Source organism: Coptis chinensis, chromosome 6 (assembly GCF_015680905.1).
Source record: "Coptis chinensis isolate HL-2020 chromosome 6, ASM1568090v1, whole genome shotgun sequence".
NCBI lineage: Eukaryota > Viridiplantae > Streptophyta > Magnoliopsida > Ranunculales > Ranunculaceae > Coptis > Coptis chinensis.
Window position 1 is genome coordinate 50,958,057 of NC_141461.1, and position 13,783 is coordinate 50,971,839.

At 37.0% G+C, this 13,783-nt stretch overlaps 1 long non-coding RNA gene across 1 annotated transcript; it reads right to left on the reverse strand.

Moving 5' to 3' along the window:
- Window positions 1–7,754: 7,754 nt before the first annotated feature.
- On the reverse strand, window positions 7,755–9,523 carry LOC147493445 (uncharacterized). Its single transcript, XR_015200192.1, has 4 exons — window positions 9,402–9,523; window positions 9,247–9,314; window positions 8,789–8,906; window positions 7,755–7,908 (listed from the first exon to the last, which is right to left on the reverse strand). It is a non-coding gene; the product is annotated as an uncharacterized LOC147493445 (long non-coding RNA).
- Window positions 9,524–13,783: the final 4,260 nt, after the last annotated feature.

Sequence of the window (13,783 nt, forward strand, 5' to 3'; positions counted from 1 at the left end):
TATGAGAGTGTGATTTGCCAAGAACTGGTTGTGGCTGTGCAAGAATTGTGCTTGTTTCTCGTCTTGTATTGTTCGTAGGTCGTGAAATTCAAGAAGACTAGTGACGATGATATTCTGATGTATGTATAATGTCATTAGTCCTTGGTGAATTAAATGAAGGCCTTCCATAGAATTAAATACGTTGTGTATTGCATTTTCAGTGAAGATGTTGACAGCAGAACAAGCTTCGCCGGTTTCTGCACCGGCATGGTTCTTTGCAACGTCGGGAGTCCAAAAACCGTTCATGCAGACAGAGTGAATGGTGAGAATATTAGCTGTTCTGAGGTACGTAGTAGGATAAGTAATAGGAAAACCCCAACGCACCATGATAAGTGTCACAATGGTTGGTAAAGGAGCTGACTTTTTCCTGGCACGTGCGATTGCGGTCCAGAGAAATTGAATTATTAAAAAATCATTGCATTTAGTCTGCAGTACCCAGAGTAGATGGAGGAGGGGTTTTGTTATTTCGGAATTCTTAGATGTGCCCATCACATTATAAGCTAGCCATTGGATCACATATAATTGGTTTCTTTGCAAGGATCACTGATAAACAATGCGGTTTTTCCGGTTGTATTCTCCGTAAAGGATAGTTGCAAACATCAGATGCCTTATATTATTGAGTGGTGAATCCTGAAGGTGTACCCCTGGGTTCGTAATGGGAATTTGAAGGACCTCAGAGATGATTGCCAGAGTCAATCCGCACTCGCATCCGTTTGCACGGACAAAGAATTGCCCGTTTTGGAAATAACCATGTGTATAGAATAGCAGGACCAATTCTCTGGAATAAAGTGCCTCCTTATGATGTAATAGAAGGAACCATCCTCGATGTAAAATTTTAGTATCAAAATATGGGTGAAATAGACCGCTCTAGAAATTTCCATAAAATTTTGCTTAGGCAAGAAAATTCGAGTGAGGGCCATTAAATATGGAAGAAATGGAGTGGTGAAGATAATTTAGTGGAAAAGGGAAGATAGGATTTTAGAGGTGTCTAGCCTAGCTATAAATAGGCACCAATCCGAAGATGCAGAAAATATGGATCGAGGTGTCACAGGATAGTTAGACCACGTGTATCTTCTAAAATAGTTCTATCAAGTGTGGATGTGGAAAGAATAGGGCATGTGACTACAAGGAGTTTTTTTTTTTTTTTTTTTTTTTTTTTTTTTTTCTAGTGTAAATAGCATAAGTAGAAGGACAAGGAATATATAAATGTAATCTCACAATAAGTTGTAACAATGTACAGGGATGTGAAAACACACCATAATGACAATGGGAAAACAAAATACAAATCTATATATTAGATAGGACTATATGCCACGTTAACAACATTACGATAATAAAACTAACGAGCATGAAGATTTGAGTAGCATATTCAATTTGTTGCTGCTCGAACTTTTCTAGCACATTCATGAAGCTTGAAATTTGGTAAGAACTTAAAAAAAAACGTAATTAGAATTAAAGAAAAAATGTAGAGGGAAGAAGATGAAAGGAGTGAATATGAGGGATGTGGTGAACTTTCTATTTGTAGAAGGGAAATGGAGCCGTTTTCTGACCGTTTTCCAAATCATTAGTGGACGGTAAAGCTCACTGTTAATTGTGACATCAAATATATATAGAAACATATATAATAATAATAGTAATAATATATATATAATATTATTACTATTATTTATATATATATATATATATTATTACTATTATTATTATCTATATATAATATAATATTGGAGATATATAAGATATAATATAATATTTGACAAGGCAGAATTTTTGGAAAATATAGGAAATAAAAGACATACTAGGGTGGAAAATTAAAATGCAAACACGTAAATAAAATATTCGACATAAATAAAATACAAGACCGGGAAAATAAAATGTCTACGGAGAATCCTCAGGGACTGCAGAAGAAGAACCAGGAGTCCGGCGATGGCGTGCAGGATGAGCTCCCATGGAGGTTAACTGCTCCTGGATATCGCCTAAAGTATGCATCACCTGATCTTGAAACTGGTGCTGGTTCGCCATGAGCATTCGCTGGAACTGATTCTGGCGAGTAGTCATATGATCCTGAAATGTTTTCACGGAAGTGCGCATTTCTTGTTGAAATTCGCCCATGGTGTCTGTCATCGACTCGTGGCGAGTAGTCATGTCCTCCCTGAATACGCCCATGGAATGTTCCATCGATACATGGCGAGTATACATGTCTCACATGCCACTATTCATAGCGCGTAAGGCATCCATAGGATGGCTCATCTTGCTCATAGCAGCCTCATCAAAGAAAGGTGGAGGGTATGGGTGAGTTGAACCCACGTTATCGTGTTCAGCTGCCATTGGTGTTGTGGGTTCCCATGGGGACAGTATGCACTTCTTGAAAACATGCATATTTTCATATGGCAGCATAGGGACTAATGGGGTGGCAAATAGGGAACCCAAATTAATCATAACTTGCGTGACGAGAATGACAAGAGGGGCTGACTTGAGTGTGGCATGCGTAATGATGTCGAATAGAAAGGTCACTATGCAAAAGTTACCCTTTCGCTTCTGGAGAACCCAGAGTAGGTGCAGAAATGTCTTGTTAATGTCAGATGGCTTAGATATGCCAATGACATTCTAACCCAGCCATTGAGTCACAACAAGTTGGTTCCGCCACACAGAACGTTGATACGCACATTTCCCATCCATATTATACTCGCCCTCGATTAGCGTGTCGAGCATGAGGTCATAAGTCTGTGGATACACGGACTGCTGCTGAGTCAGCACGTGGTCGACCAGAGGTATTCCCGTGATCCTGGAGATCAAGGCGGGTGTGACTTGGCATGGCACGTCATCGATGGTGACCCAAAAATTGTCGCCATTAAAGCCGCCATTGTTATAGAATTTCAACACCAAATCCGTTGAATACAGCCCGCCATTAGCATACAAAAGATACTCCCATCCTCTAGAGTGTATTTCCGTATCAAAAAATGGAGCAAACATCCCACTTTCAAATAGGGACCCAAAATTTCTTTCCACCGAAATTCGCTTGTTTCCGGCCATATGTGATCGCAGAAAGAGGATGAATATTGATTTGAGATGAGGGGAAGAATTGGAAGTTGCTGACGGAAGGGAATTTGAAACCAAGTTGTCGTGGTCTCGCGCGAGACTCGAATTTAACGTGGGGCTGTCTCATGCGAGACTGGAACGGGAGGGAACTAGATCCGGATTTTGGGGAAGACGAAAGATGAAATGGTGACGCATGGGAGAGGTGTCTGGGTTTATACTTGGACCTAGAATCACGAGATTTGGTCGGGCCCAAAATTTTTTCCAAGCCCAAATCAAGCCTAAAAAATGTAAACGCGCACACATGACTCATTCGGACTCCGAATTGGATAAATGAGCTACCGAAATGATCAGCACAAAAAATGCCATCCAATTATAAGAGTCATTCTCGAAGGCCACAAGAATTTTTGAAAAGAAGGAGGGATGTTTTATTTATGAACAATGTTTTTTTTTTTTTTTTTTAATATATGGTTTTATTACTATGCAAGGGAGATTAATATGAACAACACTCGATGTCTAGAGGAGTCACCATCTGAATTCTTAGACAACTGTCATGTCGGCTCTAGAGCTAATCCAATCCAGCCAGACTGTGGCTTCACCTTTATGTATTATGGGTCTAGGCCGGGGCAGGACGGTACCATCCTGGACCGTGCGTGCTACGGTCTAATAATATTGCCCGTATTACATACGACTATCCTCAAACCGCCCCAAAGGGAACTCAAAGTAACCAATTCTAGGGGTTGGCCTGGTGGAATCTATTGCCCGTACGTGTTCCAAGTATGCAACATCCGAAGTTGAACACAAATCTCTATGTGCACAACTTAATGCAAGGAAAATTTTAAAAGACGACAATATATACATATATACAAGGTGAGTCTTTTAACGTCAGATCCTCAAGCGAATCCCAACCCGTGGGAGAAACGGCACGACGATGAAGTTTATCCTGCTCAGCTGGTGACAGACAAAAGTATACCTTATACCGGCTAGTATTGGATAGGAAGTCAAGACATGGATAGAAAGGTGTTTGACAATGTAAACACCACCCCATCTTTCGCGCACGTCGTTTACGAGCAAAAGTACTACTACCATTACCTACAAAAATGTGTACCCCCATCACTGATGATAGTTTTGGGAACACCAAAACAAGAGAAAATATTTTCTTTTACAAATTTCACGACAGTCTTATGGTCATTTGAGCGACACGTGAGTGCCTCAATCCATTTAGACACAGTTTACAGCGACTAGAATGTAGAGAAAACCGTGAGAAATAGGGAAAGGTCCTATAAAATCAATGCCTCAAACGTCAAAAATTTCTACAATTAAAATGGGATTTAGAGGCATCATACTGCGTTGGGTAATGCGACCTAGGTGCTGACAACGAATGCAAGCTTTGTAATGTTCGTGTGCATTGGGAAAAATGGTAGGCCAGTAAAATCCATATTGTAAAATCTTGGCCGCTATTTTCTTCCCACTGAAATGACCACCGCAAGATTGTTCATGGCAAAAGGATAACACGTCGGTGTCTTCCCAGTCGGGAATGCAGTGACAAATGAGTTGGTCGGAAAAATACTTAAAGAGGTAAGGGTCATTCCAGAAATAATATTTTACAGGGAATAATAACTTTTTACGATCAAGACGTGACCAAGAGGAAGGAACTTCTTCAGTAATTAGGTAGTTAACGATATCCACGTACCATGGAGAGGAGAAAATGAAGTACAAATGTTCGTTTGGGAAGAAATCACAGATGGCTTCAGAATCACTATCGATGTCACCAACCAGTCTTGATAAATGGTTGGCCATGACATTTTCGGTTCCTTTCTTGTCTTTAATTTCCAAGGTGAATTCTTGCAAGAGAAGGATCCAGTAAAACAATCTCTGTTTCGCATCCGTTTTCGCGAGTAGCACTACAAGAAAACAGGTTTTACCCCACGGTCCAAAACCGTGGCAAAAGGTCTTTTTCAACGGTTTTGGACCGTCGCAGGACTGTGGGCTTTTTGTGTGTCGAAAATAGTCTACCCACAGTCATGACCGTGGGTAAAGCCTACTAATAGCGACGGTCTTTGCGTCAGCTATTGCCATCAGTATGGCCACGGCAAAAACCGTTGGATAATCCGTGGCAAAAGGTCACTTTTACCTACGATTTTGGTCCATGGGAAAAGGTCAGTTGTTCCTACAATTTTGTTCCGTGGGATATGCTGTTTTTGCTACGACTATAGACCGTGGAAGAGTCTTTTTTTTTTTTAAATAATAATTAATATTTCAATTCTTAGATCTTTTCACCTACTATCCACAAATAACCACCAATCACCTAGTAAAGGTTTTACACCTACAAATAACCACCAATCACCATAACCATCCTACACCTCATTAATTATCCTAAAAGATTTATAAAAGAAAGCTCGCAAAACCAAAGATTGGATTAACCAAGATCCCGAAAACAAGCATGCTAGGTATATAAAAGTTAATCATCCATGCATGCAAGTTAATGCTAAACACCATGTATAATTTTTTATACAAGCACGAACCATGAAAATCAAAGAAACAAACAAATATATATATGTGGGGGTTACACCTTCTGGCAAAGTGTTTCGGTAGTATAATCAAAGATGTCGTCAACTGTGATACTATATGAATCTGCAGAAGTAAAATCACTAGACACACTTACAAGTGTAACAGATTTTCCCTTGAAGTTCTTCAATAGACATCGTCCGAATGGCATAACATTTGATTCTTCATCAACATCGGGTGAACGACATCTTGCCTAAAACATATAAGAGTATTCATGAATGCACGTACTTCACAATTCACATAAGCTATATATTTCGTAACAATGCTCTATCTATTTAAACCAATATAGTATATGAGTACTATATCGGAGAGATGATGTGTAGCATGCAACCTTGGAACTCCAAATGAGAGTGTATCTGATGTATGTGTTCAAGTAACACAGCTCATGTCAGTTATAGAAACCCAGAGTAGTTTAGTAGGACTGGACCTACCCAAGTAAGCTTGATTAACAACTACCAGATACTACCACTTCAGAGTAGTTATGATTATATTTATACTGAATTTAGTTGTCAATGTAGATATGATCTTAAATACTTGAATTTGCCATTGGCAGACACAATGATATATCTTTTGGTCCCGGAGAAGTCAGATATGTGGATGCCAATGACATTCCTACATACAAGCAACCTGTCTCGGGTAATTACCAGTGTTTGAACCCACCAAGCTGCACCTGAAAATATAGACTGCATTCTATGGGTCATGTGCGTCCTTCCAGACCTGCGACAGTCCATGGTAATGCCATTTACACTTATATATGTATACAACATTTATATATTGTTACCAACAAAGAGTAATGTAATATAGCTTTGTACAGGACTTCATAATAGTTTATATGTTTTCTTTATTAAAAACAAAAAGCAACTTGAAGGAGATCCTTGTTGCTCTAGAATTTCCATGTATCTTTTGTTAATCAAGGTTTCTAATTCACGCCCTAGTATATAATAGGGAGGTGTTTGGTAAAGATCCAAGAGCAATTTTGATAACAACAGATAGACAAGCTTGCAAAAAGGCAAGCTCTTCATGTCAAAATGTTTTATCCAAATTCAAACTCTAACTCATGCACATGGACATATTTCTTGAACTTGAAGTGAAGAGCTAGACATGAAAAGGTCATCATTAAAATCAGAAATTGTTTCTATAGTTACTCTATTAGATAGCCTGAATTGTTTGGATTGATGGACTTTAACACCGAATTAAGTGAAAAATTTCATTCCCAGGCTCTCAATGTGTGTTCACAATGATCAAACTTACACACTTAGAAGTGCAGAAACTTATCCTATAACTCTACATCAAGGTTACAAAAACTTGTGTTCAAAGTTCAAATGGTTTAGAACACATTCAGGGACTTTTGCATACACTTAATTCAACCGTTTAGATATAAATTTAGTAACAATTAGAAATGCCATTTCAATATAAGCACCTAGAACTGAGATAGAGATGGACATTAACCAAAAGGAAGAACGAAATAAGAACACTAATAGCAGGTTACCAAGGGCACTAAGGATAAAACTAGTAAGACTACTCGAAGGAACTTGCAAAAACAACACAAAAATAACTCATGTAGGCTGGTACATAGTAATATATATAAAGAGGTGTCTTATTGTCAACTATAAGTACCTGTGAAATATTTTCAAACTCTGGTGGGTCACGCACGTAAACCTCCACCTTTTCCTCCAGAATATTACGCGCCCTCGACTCTTCATCAAGTCGTTGCATCCACTACTAAAAAAAGGGCTTTTAATGACAGCTAAAAACTGTCATGAAAAATTTATATTGACGTATTTTTGGGTGAAAAATTAGCCGTCATTACTGGGGGTGTCATAAAAAGTCCATAAAAACCGTCATAAAATTTATGACAGTTATATCAAAACTGTCATATCATGTATCCTTTATTATGTCCAAAATCAGTTCCAAGTGTCATGAAAGCGTGAGATATCTTGATAGTTTTTTGTGGAGCCGTTGTAATATATGGAGAAGAAGCGTCATGATATCATCTGTGAATATGATGGTTTGCTCAAAAGCGTCAAGAAAATTGTATTATTTTTCAAAAAAAAAAAAAAAAATACTACAATTAAACTTTTCGTTTTCTTTATTGTACAACAACACATCAGTATACACCATTCTAAAATGCTTATACATGATAATTCCCAAACCCGAAAATTAATTTGCATCTCCCAAAAAATGCTAACTAAACCCCCCTTCTAACAACATGAATCTGCCTTGGCCCATCCTCTTTCAGTCATCCATCCAACCAATGTGTAAACTTGCCTACAATAACCCGAGTAAAGACATAAAAGTTGAATTAGCGCTTGAAAATAAACTGAAAATGAAAGAAACAACTTACAGAAAAATGAAGCTAGCTGACAGACTAATCCTAGTGAATGAGCGGGCAATTTAGTACAATATAACATACTAACCATTACAAAAGAAAAACATTTACTTGTTCAGATGCTAACAACTTATTTTAATCTAACAAGGTGTTAAATAATGCCACTATGTAATCAAGGATTCCAGTTGCACCACAGAAATTAAAGCCCCTCGCACGCACGCGGATGCTACTTAACTGGTGTGTGTCCTTCACCTTTGAGAACTCTCAATGAGATGACCAACACCTTCTCTGCAAGATCATCTAATATTGGAAGCAATGAGACAACATCATGGGAAGATATAAAAATAACATTATTAGGGAAATAACTTTTAACAAAGGGGTTTGATTGTTTAGGTAGGGTACACCTAAATTAACCCTGCATTCCAAGAGGACTGTATCATTATATGTATGTAAAGACTTAATACAACAAAGTTTTATTGGATTCAAGTTATCAGATGCTGGCATAATTCCATTGTAGCTAGTGCCCGTAAGAATTAGTTAGGCGTAAAACAAGTGCATCAAAATCTTGAATGAAGGTTTATGGACTAGACTAGTTATGATCTACCATCATCTATCATTTTTGCAAGCAACAAAATATATAAGTAACAAGAAACACAGTAGAAAAGGTGAATCCAGACCGGTATATCTAAGTAAATGGGTCATGAAAAAAGTTTGGAATAATGGGTGACAATCACAACATTTGAAAAATAACATACACTTTCATTATAAAATAAAAGTAAACGTTGACGAAGAATCAACAAGCTAGAACAAATAACTAACCTTTGGTATCACCAAACCACTACCATTATTTAGAACCCTAGGCTAACCAAGTAAAGCTTCACATATGATAACAAGCTACAGTCCCAAATTCATCAAGAGCATTTGATAGATTGAAGTCCTACACAATCCATCAAGTAAATGTAAATCCTATGTTAGGACCTGCTCCATGAACAACCTCACTACCTTGCTGAAATTCACAATCAACTAAGAACAAAAACTACCAAGGACTTGTTATTGGGAATTCACAAAATACTAGATGTAAATTTTTCTAAAGTCACTACAATTTCTCATTGTCTCGAAACAAAAAGTAACTAGAGTTCAGTAATATTTTTTGAATGATTCTAGTTCAGCAAAGAATTACAATGCACCATTTTAACATTTTTCTATTATAATAAGTATCAAATACAATATCGTCATTAATACGGTCAATATTCACAGTAAAATTCATATTTACTTACTTGGTATGCCTTTGATATTTCTAGATCAAACAGATGGTGTTGGGACTTGGTAGGCAAGAACCTAGAAACTGAAAATGGCATTCATAGTGAGTGATCAACTTGAGGCTGGCTAACCACAGGCTCTTCTATTCATGAAAATGTAGCTTAGTGCTTACCGCCTAAGCAAAGACGTTGTTGCTGAAAAAACTAATGCTGACAACACTAAAGGCTAAAAAGAGTCACGCTCATCAATAACACTTGCAACATGGAGTAAGATATCAACCTTAATTATCAAAGAGAACACCTGCCACAAAGAAGTAACATTATTGCCTCATGTAGTTTGGTACAAATCAGAAAAGGAAAAGAAACCAAAGGTCCTTATCTAGACAAGCTAAGATGACAATTAACCTACTTAGACATGATAAAGGAAAAACTCTCTCAAAAAATGGAGTTGCATATTGGTATCATGTGCCTGCAATGAGAAATTCATTATAGGGCATGTAGTTTCAAGCTTCCAGCATGCAGCACAAAAATAAAGTTCATAAGTAATATATTATACGTATCCAAAATGGTATAGTTGGAACATTCGTTGTAAGTAGCTTAATACTATTTCTGAAATAAGCTGACTAAACTAACCACATAGAAATACAATTACATGAACACAACTGAATTGTTAGAACTTAATTAATAAGATCAGTAAGAGCGTATATAAAAAAATTTAACAAATGACCTAATTAGCATAATTGAGATTTACCCACAATTCTTTTCTGAATAATTGCGGGGAACTAGCAAAAATCAAAATACCCAATAGTAATGCGTACTTATTAGAAGTGATTCCAAGAAAAAAAGTTCAAAAGAAACAAAAATAGCATTGCTTACAAATTAAAAAAAGAAAATCAAAGAAATTAAGAATCCAATAGAATCAACACAAGATGCTTGATCAATTATTATTAGAGACCGACATCATGCAAGCACCTTATATTCCCCAACCCACTTTCGGAAAAACATACAGAAACAACACAATAGTTCATTATTATTCTATACGATAAATACTTGCACAATAATTATTTTTCAATCAAAATGTTTAAATTGGGGGAAACCAAATTCAAAAGAGGCAACTTTTTTCGTTAAAACATCAAACAATATTGAAAAGAATGATATATATAAAAGAATCTTACTGTCTCCAAAACATTCAGTAAAAATCGGATCCTTCTTAGCAAAATTTTGATTCCTCAAATATATAGAGTGCAAAAAACGAATTTTTCTTCTCAAAATGTGCAACGAAATTCTGCTCCCATGAGTTTCAAAACAAGTTTACTAGTTGAGGAGATCTCCTAGTGGCTTAGGAAGCAGTTTCGAGCATGGAAGAGAGAAAGAGATACTGAAGAGGAGGCTTGGCTAGGGTTGAGGGAGAGACAGAGAGAGAATGGAAGAGGAGGAGAAAAATTAGTTTCAAGAACAGATGTATGGTTCGTGTGTGCATGGTCACTTAATTATATTCTTTTCTTTTTATGTTTTTATTTCTTCTATGGTGAGAGTGTGAGACGGTGAGACCTGATGATGCTGCTTGGGCTTGATTCCCAAAACCAAACAACTCACAGGGTCCAAAAGATACCCCCTTCTAGTGACGGTTAACCTAAGAAGGCGTCATAAATTTTCTTGACACCTGTCTTAATGATGTCATAAATTAGGCAAAGCCGTCATAACAAAAAAGTCCAACTTGACTGTTTTAGGAAATCCGTCATAAAGTCATCATATTTTCTTGACACTTCTTCCATACGAGACACAAAGTTGCAACAACCGTCATAAAAATTTCATTGGGATACTTATCTTGACAGTTTTCAACAAAACCATCAAGATAGAAAAATAACAGCCGTCATAATATATCTTTTTTTTAGTAGTGAAAAAGGAAAAAAAAGAGATAAAAAGGTAAGTGGCTAATTGTGGGGGCCGAAGCTAAGCGGTGGTGGGGATTGGGGAAGGAGAAAATAGCTTTAAATCCCTTTCCCACAGTAAATCCTAAGAAAATTAAACTTGAAAAATTACTTCTCCCAATTTTGGCAAAAAAAAAAAAAAAAAAAAAAAATTGGTGCTTGAAATACAATTTTTGCTTCAATACCTTGTTGAGATAAAATAAGAAGATACAGAAAAAAAAATTGGGGTTGAGTGGCGGTGGGGGACGAAGGCTATGTGGGTGGAGGAAGAAATAGAAGTTAGAACATTCCGTGTCTTTTTTTTTTCTCAAGTGTTTTAACTGTTGGGAGCCCTAACCCCACAATCAAAACGCGTAGAACAACCGTCATGGTTAAAAAAGGGAATTGCTATATACAGACCCCATATATCTCAAGGCAGACCCCATTTTAAAAAAAATTTAATACTAGATATGTCCCCAAATAATCTCTTAGAGCATCTCTAGGTGGACGCATTCGTGGTTGCATCCTTCAAATTTGAAGGAATGTGTCGGAATTTCCCGAAATTCCATCTCTAGGTGAACGCATTCGTGGTCGCATCACCTGCTTGTTCGCATTCTTGTTCGCAAATTTGGCAATTTGGATGCGGATGCGGAGCGACATTGGTAATGTCGCCCAACTTTTTTTTTTTGACTTTGACCAGCACCACGCGCTAGTGGTATTGTCGCGCGCCACTCCTAATGTCGCGTAGGGTTTTTTTTTTCACTTGCGCTACTCTAATAATGTCGTGGGGGGTTTATTTTACTTGTCGCCACTCCTAATGTCGCGTGGGTTGTTTTCAAATTATACATGGGCGACATTACAACTGTCGCGCGACAGTGTTAATGTCGCGTGGGTTGTTTTTTGGTAATCGAATTTGCGACCACCTAGAGTTGGTCGAAATTTGTGACCAACTTCTTTATTCGCATTCTTCAAATATGAAGAGTATGCTACCACCACCTAGAGATGCTCTTAGGGCATACTCCACTTAAAAAGTGAAAACACATAAATTTCAACTTTTGTCTTTTTACTTTCTCTCAAGAAACCTTCCTTAAACCCACACTTTTTTTTTCCACTCCGCTCATTTTCCAATCCAAATAAACTTAACCCACACATCTCTTCTTTCTCTACACATATTCATCTTCTTTTTCAAATTCTTTTGTTCTATTTCTATTTACAACCCATCTTTTTGTTTTTCATTTTTTTTATGACATTGAGTGAAATGGAATGGACATATGATGTTTTTAATGTGAAAAATGAACTATTTAATGAAGATAAATTTCAATCAAGTGACCAAGACGGCGACCAAGACGAGGTAACTCCATATACAACTATTGTTCATAATGATTCCAATATCAATTTATTATGAAATCATTATGAGGATGACTTGTACAAAATGTGATTACAAAGTATTTATGCAAACTCAATCTATAAGGACGATCTCTTCCGTTTAATGGTTGATTTGAATATTGAGTGTTGGGAAATGGGAATAGTCTTACGTTCGAGACGTCCCAGGCCAACTAACTTTCTAAGACTCTGGCGCCCCAACTGGAGCGACTTATGAAGCATTAGACAGTCTAGTTTGGTCGTCTCTTAGTTACTTTGATAGATATCCCATATTTTTCTTGTGACAAATTTTTAGCTAACATTATAATTCACTGTAAATGTTATAAGATCCTCTATACAGTCACAATGAGGTACCAATTGATGCACTTCGGACTTCACAAAATTCAAATGCATCTTCGGAGGAGCACTACAAAGATTAAACCGAACATTTTAACACCAACATGGTATGCATGGATGAATATATGTTTTGAAACTTACTTTTTTGATTTAATACCTTCTTACCCATGGATTAATGAATACTTAAATTGATTTATAGGTATTTGATAGTCGTCAAGATTTGATTGATTGGACACAACATAAAGGAAGTGAAGTGGGAGCTATTATCGTCACTGGAAAATCTCAAAATGCAATTGGTGGGAAGGCTCCTAGACTTATTTTGATATGTGAGTGTGGTGGTAAATTTCGATCTCATAAAAAGGTAGAAGCAAACGAGAAGGCAGTGAGAAAGACTGGAACAAAAAAGATGAATTGTCCTTTTAAATTAAAAGCGTGTTTTGAACGTGGTAGTTTAGATAGATGGACACAAAGAGTTGATTGTGGTCGTCATAATCATGGGATGGCAAAAACTATGGAAGGTCACTCTTATATGAGAAGGTTTAATAAGATGGAAATGATTCTTGTATCTGAGATGAGTAGAGTTGGAGTCAAACCAAAAGAGGTCATGAATGCTGTCAAGGCAAGAGATATATTAAATTCGTCCTCCATGAGACAAATGTATAACGCAAGACACAGAATTAAATTTGATGAAATGGACAATAGAACATAGTTGCAAGAGTTGGGTAGATTGTTAAGGGAAAATGGATATGTGGAGTACAGTAAATGTCGAGAAGGTAGCAATGAGGTTTGCGAATTATTTTGGGCCCATCCGGGTTCGATCCAAATGGCTAAGACTTTTAACCAAAATTTTCTCATGGATTGTACGTATAGGACAAACAAGTATCATTTCAAGTTGTTAGAGATTGCAGGAGTGACATCGACCAATA